This window comes from Chrysemys picta, chromosome 3 (assembly GCF_011386835.1).
Source record: "Chrysemys picta bellii isolate R12L10 chromosome 3, ASM1138683v2, whole genome shotgun sequence".
Taxonomy (NCBI): Eukaryota; Metazoa; Chordata; order Testudines; family Emydidae; genus Chrysemys; species Chrysemys picta.
Genome location: NC_088793.1, coordinates 148,941,589 through 148,958,363, shown reverse-complemented (window position 1 = coordinate 148,958,363; position 16,775 = coordinate 148,941,589). Strand labels below are relative to the sequence as shown.

At 41.1% G+C, this 16,775-nt stretch overlaps 1 protein-coding gene across 3 annotated transcripts in view; it reads right to left on the bottom strand.

Moving 5' to 3' along the window:
* The window catches only part of ZFAND3 (zinc finger AN1-type containing 3), a 281,458-nt gene that overhangs the window by 248,755 nt on the left and 15,928 nt on the right, over positions 1 to 16,775 (bottom strand). The gene's annotated exons all lie outside the window — the stretch shown is intronic.

Here is a 16,775-nt window from a genome sequence, read left to right as displayed (position 1 = left end):
CAGGTCATCTAATACTTTTCAGTTTGTACAAAGGCATTACACAGTTAAAAAAGAATTTTTGTGAATGTGACTAACTTTCTGAGTGAACATTGTGGTATCTGGTAAAGTGTCCCTGATGTATAATGTGGTGCCCTTTATATACCAGACCAAAAGGTTTGGAAAAATTCTTCTCACCTCTCTACTGCTGAAGGTCAGTGGCCATAACTGTATTTCTGGCATTTATAGCACAGGATATGAAAAGCTATGTGATTTTACTGAAGGGCTTCAAACAATTCAAAGGTCAGGGAAAAGTGGAATACCTATAGCAGAACAACGGCCTTCTCTAGGCAAGCTATGTCATAGGTGCCGACTCCATGGGTGCTCCGGGGCTGGAGCACCCAGAGGAAAAAAATTAGTGGGTGCTCAGCACCCACTGGCAGCCCCACAGATCAGCTGTTCCCCTCCCCCAGCACCCCCACCTACCAGCAGGCCCAGCTAATAAGCTCCTCTCCCTCCCTCCAAGCGCCTCCCACCCACCGTGATCAGCTGTTCTGTGGTGTGCAGGAAGCCCTGGGGGGGAGGGGGTGTAACGGGGCAGGAAAAGGCAGGGGGAGGGGTGGAATGGGGCAGGGAGGGCGGGGACGGAGCAGGAAGTGACGGGTGGGGTGAGGGCTTTGGGGAAGAGGGGAGAAAGGGGTGGAGCAGGGGCAGTAGGGTGACCAGACAGCAAGTGTGAAAAATCGGGACGGGGGTAAGGGGTAATAGGAGCCTATATAAGAAAAAGACCCAAAAATCAGGACTGTCCCTATAAAATCGGGACATCTGGTCACCCTAAGGGGCAGGGCCTGAGGTGGAGCAGGGGTCAAGCATCTCCTGGAAACTGGGAAAGTCAGTGCCTCTGAGCTGTGTCATATAAAAGCAGCAGTTTACATTAAGCCCCCATCTACACTACAATTAAACTATGCTACCACACAACAGTGTGGATGGGACAATGCATTTAATTGTGTTAATGAATCATTCCAGAATACTTAGGCTGTTGAAACCTCAGTATGCCAAGTTCCATGCCCTGGAATGTTTAGAATGTTAGGCCTCCTGGGGCTTTAGAGTCTTATTCTTTGCTTGATACATGCACACAAACTCCATGAATCAACAGGAGTTCCATGCACTTATTCAGTGGAAAGTATAGTAAATAAAGATTGCATTTCTGCAATCAGCAAACACTTCAAATGACCTTGAGTTCACAGCAAGGTGGTTTAGCAATCAGCACTAACTAGAGGGGCAGCTATTGACCTTTTCCCCCTCTCCACTCCCTTTATCCTCTGAGTCTAACTGGAACTTGTATGCACTTGGAAGACAACACTTTGATTTAGATTTTAGAAGGATACCTAAACCATACTGTAAACAAGTCAATACTATCTCTGTTTTAATTTCAGAATGTTATTTTAATTTACTATTTATACTGTTTAATGGTTCTATTCCATTTACAACTTTTAACTGTGTTGTAACCAGGTCAGGGGACAGCCATATTGCTACCAGCACTCCCAACACACAATTGCAATGTAGAGAGGACCCCAGGCATTATTGATTTATTTTGATTGATAACTAAAGAGACACCTATTGTGAGCTATATGTGCCTTCAACATAATTAAAGTGCAATGACATGAGGAAAAACAGCAGCTTTTCCTCACCCCCAAACTAGAAAAGAAATGAAACAGATGAAAAACAAATCCAAACAAAATCCCACTGGACCAGAAAATATCCACCATTATTAAAATCCTCCCTCACCAAAGAGGTAGGCCTTGCAGCATGCCTGTAAGGTCAGACTGTCTACTTCAGACCAAGCTGAGAAGGAATGAATTCCAAAAACTGAGGGCCCTTCAAGGAGAATGCACTGCCCCAGAATCTCTGCTGACCAGAGCTGTGGCAGTATTACATGCAAAAGATGCAGCCTCTCATGTAGATAGATCCCAAACAATTTTGGACTTTACAGTTTGGGAATCTGTCTATGTGAACCTATGAATACCAGGTTGATTTTATGGACTTAGGCTATGTCTACACTGGCAATTGAACAACAAAACTTGTGTCTTTCAAAAGGTGTTTAAAAAAAAAAAAAAAAGCCTGAAAGACAAGTTTTGCCATGACAAATGCCGGTGTGAACAGCGTGTCGTCGGCAGGAGCAATCTCCTGCGGACAACGCAAACGCCACTTGTTGGGGGTAGAGTTTTTTTGTTGGCAGGAGACCTGACAAACAGGGGCTACACTGCTCGACTTCTAGCAGCATGGCTGTCACTAAAAGCTATGTAGTGTGGACATAGGCATTGGCTACACTGACAATTCACAGCGCTGCACTTGCTGCGCTCAGGGGTGTGAACCCCCCCTCCCCCCCGAGCGCAGCAAGTGCAACGCTGTAAAGCGCCAGTGTAATCAGCGCCTGCAGTGCTGCACGCTCGCTCGCAGCACTGCAAGCTATTCCCCTCGGAGAGGTGGAGTATTTGCAGCGCTGCGAGAGCAGCGCTGGCGGCGCGACTACACCGCGGCAGCGCTGTGAATCCGCGAGTGTAGCCAAGGCCATAGCCTCCCTGTTTATACCCTTCCCTTCTGGCTATCTTTCACTGCCTACCCTTGCATCATACCTCTTGTGTTTTGGGTGTGGATGGGCATTGGCACTTGGGTAAGGATCATCAACAACTGAATAAACTCACCCTAGTAGAACAATAGAAAATTCCCTGAAAGGACTGATGATTTGCTAATGCTGTTTATGAGCTACCCTGCCTGCAAGACAAAGGGAGATGTGCATATGAATGCACTACAGCTAGGGCACCAGGTCCCACCCTGGGACTCATGACTAAAACTGTGCTTATAAAACAGGAGGGCTTCCTGTGTGCTCAAGCCGAGACAAACCAGAACCAGAAGACAGGACAGGGAAGGAGAAAGGGGTGTAGAAGAAACCTGGAAGACATCTGTTTGTTACTTTTCTATAACTCTGTACATCTCTTGTGCTCTCTCTATAAATAATGTGTGTCTAGAAATTCCTTTGCAGAGCTTGTATGTTCCTTGCTCACATTGTCATCTAGTCCTCAAAGAGCAAAACAGTAAATGTGAGAGGAGCCAGAGCTTCGGTGGAACTGCAAGCATGCAACAGTTACTGGAGAGGCTTTAGCAAGCCAGCACTAGTTTCGGAATCTAAGCAATTGGACTGCAGAGTCCCCATTACCAAAAGGGGCGTCAGACATGGGGCCTGCACTTGGGGTGCGTGCCTAGAGGCCCAAAGCCAAAACTCTGCCCAACAAGTGAAGAGAATGTGGGACCCAAGGCTTGGGTCCAACACAGAAACCTAATGTGGACCCTTTAGGAAGAGCTCATCAGGACTGTGATAAGAGGTCTTAACTAACACCTTAAAATCGACCCAGAGACCTGTAGTCAGTCAATGGAAATCCCAGAACACTGGTGTCAAACTCATGAAGAGATAGTCAACTACTGCATTCTGTGCCTACCTTAGCTTCCAGGTTGTTCTAAAGTAGAGCCCCATGTAGAGCACTCTGAGGTAGCCTAGTTTGGAAGTGACCAAGTATGGATTAGGTAAAAAAATTGACAGACTGAAAATTAAGATCATTGTGAGGCAAGACAATGACGAAAATAGCCATTTGAGGCACTACTTCAATATCATCATGCAACAACAGATTCAGACATGAAAGGGAGAGGGTTTGTAAATTCTGAAGTTAGTTTTGCACAGATACCTTTTACTTTCAGGTATGAAAATTTCCTCATGAGCTACCAAGCAAAAGCTCGGTTAAGGTTGCAAAACATTTTCTATTATAAAACACCCCCTGCCTACGCAATAACGAACAACTAACTCAAACAGCAGGACTTGGAAATTTGCTGTGCGAACAGTACTCATTTCAGAGAATGGTCATATCTAAGTTGGAAAAAATTGGCTGGATAATAAAAAGAAAAAGTTTAGCAGATAAATGAAGTCTGCCTCTGTTGTGTCGTTATGATTTTCATCCCCTACCTAGTTTGATAGGACTAGAGGAGGTTAATAGGACAGTTTCAACAAGACACATGCAGACAACATAACACAATCCTCTCCAACCCTCTCCCTACAGCCTTAATATCAAGAACAGGAGCAAGTAGGGGCAGTGGAAAAAAAACATTGCTGCATTCTGAACCATCCTGCAGGCTCTAACTTTAATTTTTAGACAGGAAAGGTTATTCTTTAAGGTTGGCTAGGGTACAGCCATCAAAATGTACACAGATGAAGTTTAAAGGCTTTCCCTTTTTTTTTTTTTTTTTTTTTTTCCTTTCAGTACCTTTATAACACAATGAAAAATAGGGCTTGTGCTCTTTTGCGTCTTTCCTTTGCAGGTCACCCTTAAGATTGCACAATTAAAATTAAAACATGGTTAAGCTGGCATTGCTGTAACAATAATAATATTAAAAAGTCAGCAAATGCAGGAAGTTAAGTGCATAAACAATGTTGCATTGACAGCTTTCTTGGAGGTGGGTGGGTGGGGGATTGCATTTAATATAGTTCAGCTTCAGAATCACATTAGGCTCAGCCCAATCAGTTGCAAAGAAAATGTTTTGTTATTTGTAAACCAAAGCAAAATATTAGAATAGTTTTAAAGCCACGTACTCTGAAACAAAAAAGCGTTAGTTTTATAATCATGGTAAATAAGTAAGACACACCCAGATCTAAAACTTTGTCATACACTTTAGAAATGCATAGCAAAGTAATTTTAAAATAACCTTGACTATCTGACATAAGCCTGAGGTTTTTCATGCCATCCTTAACTCATTTCATTGCACCGAAGTGCTGCAGAAGTCTGAGAATATTGTTGTGTGGTCAAAGAGGATGAAAATCCTAGGTATACCATCCTGAACTTGGACCAAAAAGCATTAACTCTGAATTGCATAGGTTCTGTGTTTTAACCCCAGATCCTGGCTAGAATTTAGTGTGGAAAAACTAGATTATGGTACCCAATTCCCCCCTGAAATTTCAATTATGTACAAGATTCTTTCATTTCTTGCCCTGAAGTGTTGTAGAGTGTTGCTGTGTGCTGCTGTTAAACACTTACGGCTTTCACCTCGGAGGTGGCTGCATTGCAGTGTTGGGTGAAGTAATCCCCTCTGCAATTGTAACGAGAACTGCAAAACCAGCATAGTAAAGGCTACAAAATTATTTCAGTTATAAAACCCTATTTTCAGACTTTGAAGGTTTCCCAAAGTTTAATCTTTGTGGCTGAAGCTTTCCAACCCTGTCCTCTGCCTAACAGCCATTTCACAAAACCTAGGAAACTAAATGTGAAATTAATGACCTAGGTTCATGCAACATTAAGGTTCCATGGTTAAGCATTGAAAAGTCAGCTGTTGCTAAAGTTGAGGTTGCACGTGCAACCTTTACTCTGGCACCTTATGTGTGCATGCACTACAAAACAGTTTATTAAAATTATTTCTTAAACATATTACTTTAGACAGACACAAATCCAACAACTCATAGTACTGTGTATATCCATCTTCAAGAAAATAACTTGCATGTAAGTCAGTCATTAATAAATCTTACTGTAAACACAAATATTAAGTCAATTTATGGAAAAAAGTTTTAAAGTTACTTGTACTAGTTAGAAATATATAGGTATTTCCAGCCAGTAGCATAAGAATATTTTTACTCATTAAAAAATTTCACTATATATTTTAAAAGTACAGCCAATATTTGGAGAAAGTAATCTTCTATCTCAAGATAGTATTGGGATAGGTCACATGGAAAATACAAATTAGATACACTGCTACTTAAGAGACTGTCAAAGATGCAATCATAAATACACTTAATACAACACTGGATGCGTATTTCTGGAAGAAACAGCTTGTGAGCAGCTACAATAATAAGTTACTGTTTAGTGATGCATCTGTCTCCAAGGAAAAAAATATCCTTTTAAATGTATACAACAGTTGGATGCTGACATTATTAAAATACATACCTAAGGGAAAGGAGAATGCATAAAAAGTCAGATATATTAGACTATTATGGCAATTAAATTACTGTAAATCTACAATGAAAATAATTACAAGGCAATGCTACGTTTGTTGTAGAAAAAGTTGCAGACAAAAGTTTGATATTTGAATGGTATTATTTGAAAACTAAGATATGATTATGTAATTACAGTCCATTCTAATGTGTACACACAAAATGGGCAGAGTTAAGGCTGGGCATTCCACCTTGCCTTTGGAGTTGAACGCTTAATTTTGCAACCTTAACGTAACATTAAAACCAACCTATTGAGTAAGTGCAAAAATGTTAGTATTGATATACTGCTGTATAAAAGTCGCTATAAGCGTAAAATTATAATAAATACTCATTGTGACATCAGTTACACCAATCAGATCCATTTCAAAGCTGTTAAAAATCAAGGGGCAGAGGATTAAGAAGAGGAGTATTCAAAATACTACATTTGTATGAAGAGTTATATTAAGCAGTGAGAAAAAAGTTAATGTGCCTGAGCCTACAATATTTTTATTTTGTTGCTAAATAGTCAGCATAATAAGTATGTTACCTAAAACTCTATTCAGAGCAGTACTGGTTTTTGGCCCAGTCCTTGAAGTCTTTAGTCACTGACTTCACCAGGACAACTCGTATGAGTAAGGGCTGCAGCATCAGGGGGGTAAAATATTAAATAGCACTGAATGGGAAATTTTCAAAGGCACCTGACTTTCAATGGAACTTCGGCGCCTAAATCAAATCAGCTGGGTGTTTTGAAAATGCTACATGAAGTCTTTCACAGAAAATGCTAATAGTAAACAAGAGCCACATTGGCCTGTGGTACATAAACAGGAAAATTGTATTTATTTTTTAACTTGACTATGTTGCTTTAAGTGACAGTGGAACACAAGGAAAACTAAGAAATTTAAAAGTCAAATAGAGTTATTTAAGATGTTTATTTTATGCACTTTAAAGTGACAATCAGCTTCATCTATATCTATTGTTTATCCAAGCTTAAAGTGCACCTGATCTAAGGTGTCTGAACAGGTATTCACAAAGCTTGTAGGTGAGGCCCTCAAAATCAAGTTTAAACTAAAGTGAATTAAGGCCAGTTAAATTCTGAATGAGAAAGTCCACACAAGGGGTTTAATGAGGTCTAACTAATGTGCTATAAACGTCACCTTTAGTTAGTTTGGATTAACTTTCCTCAGTGTCCCCATGTAGATATGACCTTAAAACAACAATATTTTTAAAAGATACACATTTTCTGACCTGTTCAGAAACCTCAGATAATGAAAACTTAGAATTTTAGAAGTCATATTTACTCATTTATGATGTTTATTTTATTCACTTTTCAGCCTGCATAAAAGACGGTTTCAATTTCATGGGTATTTGATCTACTAGATGAGAGGCTGATTGGTTTTTTCTGTACCCTCCCCCCTTTTTAAAAAAAATACTTGGTGTAACTGATATCATGAATCCTAAAGCTGTTACAAATAGGCACCTTTCAAAATATCTGCACATAACTTATTAATCAAAATATTATGAAATACAAGTTTCAGTAGAATACCAAGCAAGACTCCACTCTTTACCAGCTCCCTGGAAGAGGGTACACCTTTCCTCCAGCATTCTGCCCTCAATCTCCTACAGTTTATTTGCCAATATTCGCAAACATCCAAGGATATTAACATGCTCCTTGTCCAATTCTGATGTGCAACTACCAACTCTTACGCCATTTCCTTTTTAGGAACTACAAGTTCCTTACTTTGCCGCCCTTCTAATGACCCCCCTGGATCTTTTTTCAAGACTTCATTTTTTTTTTTAAAGTCTGATGTTATTGGTTTTAATAACTCCAGATTTGTGCTTTATTTTTCCCCTTTTGCCCTTCAAATACCTCCCTCTATAAAAATGCTGCAGTTTTCTGCTTCCTATAATTTAAATGCTCTACTGGTCGCCTCAGTTATCTTAAGCAGTTTGTCCTCCACTCAGTGGTTTTAGAGTCATTTACTTTTCAATACAGTATACTCTTCCTTTGAGAACTACATTCTCTCTAAACTTTGACAAAATATGCAGAATTTTAAAATACTGTACGCAGAATTTTTATTTTTTTGGTGCAGAATTCCCCCAGAAGTACATTTTACAGAGATAAATTTCTCATCTTTATAGCTATGAAAAGAGCCTCCTAATCATGAGCAGATGCAAGATTGCTCTCCTGAGTTATTAGAGAACCTGAAATAATAGCTACTAGGAAACTATGACTTAAGCACATAAGAATAGCAATACTGGGTTAGATCAATGGCCCATCTAGCCCAGTGTCCTGTCTTCCAACAGTGGACAATGTCAGGTGCTTCAGAAGGAATGAACAGAACAGGCAATCATTGAGTGATCCATCCCGTCATCCACTCCCAGTTTTGGGAAATCAGAGGCTAGGGACACCCAGAGCCTAGGGTTGCATTCCTGTCCATCTTGGCTAATAGCCATTGATGAACTTATTGCTAGGGTTCCCAACTTCCTAATCACACAAAACCGAACACCCTTGCCCTTCCTTCTGCCCCGAGGCTCCCCGTCCCCCCCCGCCCCCCGGTCACTCGCTCTCCCCCAGCCTCACTCACTTTCACTGGGCTGGAGCAGAGGGTTGAGGTGCTGGAGGTGGGGGGGCTTGGGCTGGGGGTGCAGACTCTGGAGTGGGCCAGGGATGAGGGCTTTGGGATGCAGGAGGGGGCTCCAGGCTGGAGCCAAGGGGTTCGGCATGCAGCAGTAGGCTCAGGGCTGGGGCAGGGGATGCAGGTTCTGGGATGGAGCCGGGGATGACAGGTTTGGGGCTGGGAGGGGGCTCAGGGCTGGGGCAGGTGGTTGGGGTGCAGGCTCCAGAAGGGAGTTTGGTGCAGGAGAGGGCTCAGGGCTGGGGCAGGGGTGCAGGAGGGGAGGTGTGGTGCATGCTCCAGGATGGGGTTCTGACCTGGGGCAAGGGGTTGGGGTATGAGAGGGGGTTCGGGCCCCAGCAGGGCAGCACTTACCTCAGGCAGCTCCCGGTTCGTGGTGCAGTGGGGCTAAGGCAGGCTCCCTATTTGCCCTGGCTCCATGTGGCTCCCAGAAATGGCTGGCATGTCCGGCTCCTAGGCACAGGTGCAGCCAGATGGCTCTATGCAGTGCCCATACCAGCAGGCACTGCCCACACAGCTCCCATTGGCCGTGGTTCCCAGCCAATGGGTGGAGCGGAGCCAGCTCGCGGACCTTCCCCGATAGTCCCCGTGCCTAGGGGCCATAGGGACATGCCGGACACTTCCAGGAGTGCTGCGCCACTGATCAGACTTTTAACGGCCCGGTCAGCAGTGCTAACCGGAGCCACCAGAGTCCCTTTTCGACCCGGCATTCCAGACACCTGGCAACCCTACCCATCCTCCAGGACTTGCCCCATTCGTCAATTCAGAATTGACTCTGAAACCTAATGGCAAAAAGACAATATTATTTTATGGCTATCATTTTAAAAGAGAGATTCAGCTAATCCAGTGTTGGACGAAGTAGCAGTTATGGGGGAAAGAGTAAGTCTATATGCAGTGGCTCCCTACAGTGCTACCCAACTGTATATAAAACTTTCCGAGTCCATTCTCTGAAGGAACCCTGCCGAATGGTTGGAAAGAGGAAAGAAGAGACAAAAAAATCCATGACGGCTTTTGTGTCCCAAAATCTACCCCCAACTGTTGTGGGCACCGGACAGAAGATATAATATATAGGCCCTACTCATATATCCTCAACAATCATCATTTGGCATTCTTCAAAAAAAGCTTAACAATGCTGTCTTAATCTCCTTCAAATTGCCTTTCTTGGATAGGATCTCCCTGAGATTTCTGGGAGTAGTTATATCTCATCCTCACCTTTCTTCAGCTTTACATTCTAGAAGACTGGGATGGATCCTCTCTTTTCTCAACTGATTTACCCTCTTTTCATAATTAACCAAAACCCAATGGTGCCTGCTGATTGCCTCTCCCTACAACATTTCCCGTGGAAACTATCCAACATTTACAACCACTGCCCCAAAACTGCACAGCATGTCAAAATGTCCCCCCAGATCCAGAGTTTGTTCCACCGGGTGACAAGCAATATCATACCAAATGCAGCCACCTGGAACTAGACATGCTGTGACCATTTTCTGTAAGAAGTATCTATCTACCTTTGTCTAACAAGCTTTCCACTCATAGAACTGTCTCTAAACTTGTAATAAATCACTCATTCAGTTTTCAATCTCGTATGTTTTTCCTGACCTTATTGCTGAACTGCTGTGACCAAATTCATATGCATGCTCAGTTCAGATACTTCCTGGTCTATTTGTACCAAATTACTCCTCCCATATCCAATTACTTTCAGTAGCTGCTCCATTTTAGCATTTTGAGCAGTTCTATGCAGAACACTTTGAATTATTAATATACTTGACAACTTCACATAACTTTTATATGATACATTATTTTTCTAGTTTTAGAAGACAGTTGGATCCCTGTAAAGTAAAAAAAAGCACAGTTTTTATATGGTTGTTTTCAGGTAAACTTTGCTCCAAGTTTACGTTTGATAAAATTGAGTTTTCACTGAAAAAAAAAAGCTTTTACCTTAGATTTTAATCTCTTCGGGCTGGGACTGTATCTATACAGCACATGGACACCACTGAACAAGTAGTAATAAATACAGTAAAGCCAACAGAAGTGTTCATGATTGTTATTTAATTCCAGTGAGAACCAGTTTGTTAAATAACTATTCCCCAGTAGTTTTTAAAACCCAAATAGTGTAGTGCTGTGATAAGGCATGAAAACTTCTGTGTTAAATTCACTGAACACAAGTAAAACTAGTTAGCCTAATCTATTTTCATTGTCTAAGTGAAGAGCCATGCAAACAGTAAGCAACTTACATGGTAAAATGTTATATTTTCTTTTTAGTTTTCAGTGTTAATACTCAAATGTGCTACTATCAGCTACTAAGAAAATTGGTTTAATATTTATGAAATAACCAGTGTCCCTTCGAAGAAATTACATTCATGGCCATGGTCTAAATCCACAAATTTCATTTGCTTTTATTTCAGATCCTTCTATAGTATATCACCCTTCCTTTTCATCTTAAGCATCCAATAGTATTTTCTGTCAAAAATTCACCAAGACAAATACAAAAGCTTAGCCTCCTGAACGAAGCAAACTCCGCTAGAACTTTTCTTTAAAAAAAATAAAACTATCAAGGATCTCTCTGAGAAGATCGAATACATTTCCGCCCCTTCACAGCTTAGGGCAACTTCTTAGAAATCTGAAAATGAAATCTGTTCCAAAGCAGTCCTCATTTCCCATACTACACATGAACATTGGTTTGTCATGGTAGAGCTGCTCATGTGTGTTGTGGCTTTTTGAAAAAAAAAAAAAAAAAAACAGCATATGAGAGCTTTTAAAAGTTATTGTAGAAATATTAGGATCATCTGCATATTTATGAAGTAGATACAATTTTGGGCCTAGCCACTTGACATTGCCTGTTTAAAACTTGTCCCTAAGATTTATGCAAATACACGAGATCTGAAATTTGATGATTAGAGGACAGAGAGATCATGAAGTGAACTAGGTCACCTGAAATGCATGGCCTTAAAATAGAGGTTTTATCCTCTGACACAAGTGAGAGGACCCAGCATTCTCCCAAGAAATGAAAAGAGAAAAGGTAACCAAATTAAATTAACCATCAAAACATCTATGTGCCTTACTGAGCAACTACATAATCTTATTGTAAACTTTTTCCCTGCCTTCCCCCACTTTTTTTTTTTTTTTTTTTAAAGATTCTAAATTAATCCTGTATACTATGCAAATCTGTGATGCTCTTAATCATATTTGGCCAAGACAGAGCTCAATGTACAAAGCATTAATGTAATCAGTATTCATGCAAGAGACCTCCAGCATAGCCTGTAATTGCTACAGGAAGTGATTGATGCTGGTATTTCAGTAGGTAGCACTTTTCATTCTGCAGCAAAACCAATCCAACAGCCCAGCACAGCGCAAGGGGGAGATCTGACTGTACTTTCTGTAACGGGTGTCAGCCTTGGTATCCTGCCCTGATTCTATGTCTAGAGTGCATTCTGGTCTATCTAGCCCCTCTCTGTAGTTGCCACAATCCCATGATACAGATGATTATATTTCAAGTGGCTTGTGCAGAAATCCTCATACCCGCTAAACAACTATATAAAATGTGACTAATAATTCAGCATGTACGCTTTCTTTAAAGTTAACTTTTTTGAAGTGTTTAGAGTAGCAGTTCTCAAACTATGGGTCGGGACCCAAAAGGGAGTCACAACCCCATTTTAATGGGGTTGCCAGGGCTGGCATTAGACGTGGTAGGGCCTGGGGCTGAAGCCAAAGCCTGAGGGCTTCAATCCTGGGTGGTGGGGCTCATCTTACAGGCCCCCCACCTGGGGCTGAAGCCCATGGGCTTTGCACACACACACACACACCCCCGGGCAGAGGGACTTGGGCAAGCTCAGGCTTTGGTCCCCCTCCTGGGGTTGTGTAGTAATTTTTGTTGTCAGAAGTGGGTCATGGTGCAATGAAGTTTGAGAACCCCTGGTTTAGTGAGGCAACAGTCCTTCAGGCAAGGGACTACAGCTTTCTACTGGTTAGTACTTTGTTTTCTCTAGCTTCTGTGCTCTGGATGAAAGCACTGAGTACAAATTTCAATGTTCAAAGTTGTCACTGTATTAGTACGACTATTTTCGTGATGTAGCTCATAATATAAAATATTTTACAGTTATCAGTCTAACTTCACAATATGCACTAAAATAAGGGAATCATGGCAGCATCTTATACAAGCCATTTTGCTGTTTTCATCACAGATCTACTTTGGGAGATCACGGAGAAACTGTAGAGACAGGCCAGAACATTATCTTCTTTGCTTTTACTTATTTTACCTCATTGAGAATGGAGGGGTTAAATCCAATTACTATGCTTATTTCATCCAATATTCACACATGGGGCAATCAAGGCAAAGTGGGACATCACGCCCATTTTCATGCAGAGTGAACAACAAGGCTCCTATCTCAGATTAATTTTTTTATGCATTTGTGAAGAAAATCCTAGTCAAAGACATTGTAGCCATGCACAGAGTGATCATAAACAGTAACAAACAAAAATGAGCCCCTGTTCTATTACCTCATACAGAATGCTATTATTTGAGCTCCATGGAACTTTGTTAGCACAGAGGGGAAACCATTGATTTTTAACCACCTAATCTATCATCTGCGATATGCTAGAGTTGCAAACTAAAGGATCTCTCCTGCGTCAGAAAAAAAGTTATTTCAAAATAATGGTCCGTTTTAAATGGAGGCAGCAGTTATAATGACTTAAGTTTAAACAGACAAGACCTGGAATTCGCCCATAACTTTTCAAAGTTGTTTGTTTCTCCATTCTGTAGAGGACAGAGAGCGTTCACACACTACTGGGTTCCCTTGGTTGAGTATTTTGAGAACTTTTCAGCATATAGCATCCTATTAAATCAAATCTAAATAACGATGTCAATCACAGTTTTGCTATCACCAAAGCTTGAAGATTGCAATTCCCATCAGCTGAACAAATACATTAGTATCAAATCCTCTTGAACGTGTACTTTCCAGCGTCTCACTTCAAAACAGCTATTCCGCCTGCTCACACTACTCCCCATAGTTGCGGCCCTCTCTTTATTCTGCTTGCCTCAAACCTCCATAACTGCAGAAGGTGGAGGAAGTGGAAAGGATATTCTTTCATTGGTGATGAGTCATCTCTTTGAACTGAATGACTAGCCCGTCACAAGCTTGCCTTAAAAACTTCCTTATATTTTTAGGCCATGAGTGACAGTCTCTGTGAAACATTTTGACACTTACTAGATGCTACATAAAAATATTAATAAAAATTATGATTAGAAGGAAGATTGGCTGTGGTTTCTTTTCCCTCCATTCAATCCCACATCTCAGCCGGTCTCAAATGTCCCCCTGGATGCGTCTTCATCAGCTTGAGCTTTACATGAGATGGTTTAGTCTTGTTATGGGGGGAAGTTTACATGTTTTCAAAATTGTTTGCATTTAACACTGATAGAATCAATATGTACATAATACAATTTTAACTATAGGTGGAGCTGCCAGCTCAGCCTATGATATCTTGCCCAAAAGACAACTTTAACCACGAGAATGTTTTTATATCCACAGTCTGATCTGTGACAAATTGTGCCACATGGCACTAATGGAAACAAGATGATGTTGTCAGATGCAGATATGAATATGTACATTTTCAGTTAAGTGAGGTGGTCTGTCCAGCTAGCAAGCAAAATGATTGTACAAAATAGGTACCAGACAGAAAGGCCCAGCAGGAGGAAGGAAAGCCTTACTGATTATTCAGCTAGTAAGTGCTAATACAATCTTCATCCCCCTCTCCCAAGCCCTAACCTAGGGGTGGCCAAACTGGCTCCAGAGACGCATGCGGCTCTTCAGAGGTTAATATGTGGCTCCTTGCATAGGCACGGATTCTGAGGCTGGAGCTACAAATGCTAACTTTCCAATGTGCTGTGGGGTGCTCACTGCTCAACCCCCTGCTCTGCCCCAGGTCCTGCCACCACTCCACCCCTTCCCCAAGGCCCCTGCCCCTTCCCCGGGGCCTGTCATGCCCTCGCTCCTCCCCACCAGAGCCTCCTGTGTACTGCAAAACAGCTGACAGCGGTGAGCGGGAGGCGTGGGGAGGGAGGGGGAGGCACTGATTGGCAGGGCTGCCAGTGGGCGGAAGGCGCTGGGGGGGGGTAGCAGATGGGGGGGTGCTGATATATTACTGTGGCTCTTTGGCAATGTACATTGGTAAATTCTGGCTCCTTCTCAGGTTCAGGTTGGCCACCCCTGCCCTAACCCTCTGGTGCTCCATTTTTGCATGGTAGGATTGAGACAGAGACAACTGCTAATCATCAACAATACAAGTATTTATGGCACATTCATTTACTGAAGCCTTACTGATTAAAATGCCTTAAGTTTTACACTTAAAAAATTAAAAACCAAAACTGATCACAGAATGTTCTTTTAAATGACAACTATATCAGCAGAAATGCTATCAGAATGGCTTATTTAATCAAAACTAGGTCTCAACTGCAGAAACTTCTTACAAAAATGGCTGTTTTCTTCCTGAAAATTGATCATTGTACACGAACATTCTTATGTATTATTATAATGATCCTCAATTACACCCAATCAATCTAAACAATGACAGCTTGCATACAGGTCATTTCTTTTTTGCAATGATGATCCTTGATCAGTAATTATAAAGAAATTAAGGTTCTCCATAACTTGCAAAATCTTCTAACTATTTTCAATTATAAAAGCTAGTTACAGCTGAACTCCAGTTGTGTATCTTAAATTAAAGCCTACAACAATGGTATTTTAACCAAAGCCAGAAACTGATTAGCAAATCAGCAAACTGAGGTGACATCATTAAAAAGAAACCTCTGTACCAGTAAGGTAGCCAAATCAATTTCCAATGTCAGCAGCTTCAAGAATTTAATGACGTTTCAGCTACATGAGCTGAAAATACTGAAAAATAAAGTTGAAAATTATAATAAAATCCAGTAGTGTCTGCCTGTCAGGCAGCAGTAGATTTAAAGCACCCACTGCAAATACCTAAAGCCTTCATCTGGCCTAATTCTGTCCAGTTTAGGGTTCCAATTACTGCACTATTTCAAAAGCAAATCTTAATATACATCATTGCAGAATATTATCTAAACTCACACAGAACTAATCAGGTCCCAAGTCAAGTGACCCAAAAACCAGAAAAGGAAACAAGCTCAGTTCTTCATTTTCTCTCACCACTCCTCCGCGGGCGCCCCCCCATGCTTTGTTTAAACGGTATATGGTTTACAGAAGTGTACATGGTCTAGATGTTCACAAGTCAAGAGCACGTACAAAACAAGCAGTGAGGAAGAAAAGCATCAAAATAGCAAAGGGCTTGTTAAAATTTCATTCGCACCTTGTCAGACTGCAGTCAGACCTACCACCTGACACCATTACAAATGCAGTAAAAAAAATCATGTTAATGCAACATTAAGGTTGAGAAGTGAACTTTATACTACTTAGGAAATTCAAAGGTTAAGCTTCCCATAGCAAAATTAACTCAAACACACATATATTTAGGTTCATCAATTGCTGTTTCTGCAGTGCTGCTGTTGAAACCTTAAAGGCAGACGGTCAGGATAAGTTACCTTGAGATAAAGGTTATCTAAGGGTAGTTTTTTCTCCAAGACAAAAAATGCTTTGAGTAATTTAAATATGATGTCATTAATATACCTTTTAAAAATATTAATTGGTTTGTCGTAAGAAATGAGAACAGTCAAAATAATTTTAAGAAGTGATTAAAACTATTTAAGAATCCAGACTCCACTAGCAGATAGAGCCAAATTTGAATTAAAAAAAAAAAAAAAAAACCACAGGGAAGTCTTGCTCAGTAGTGGGCTGACCAGGGAGACAGACCAAACTAAATCACAGAAATCAAGTCCAGGACAGACACACAGTCATAGGGCCCAATGCTACAAACGTTATGCAGGTGAGTAACTTTACTCAGGTGAGAAGCCCAGGTGATTTCAGGATAAGAATAAGGGACAAATTATTAAAAGTGAAATACTTCTATTAATATTGTTTACTTTTCACTATGCTATTTATTTACTCTCACTATTCAAGTTGAGTGATGCAGAAAAGAGGCTAGTCAATTTCCCCTTCAGTTTCTCATATAGTAGCACAATACTGCTCAGAGATAATTTCTATTTGCTGCGGTGTTGTAACCATGTTGGTACCCGGATATATAAAGAT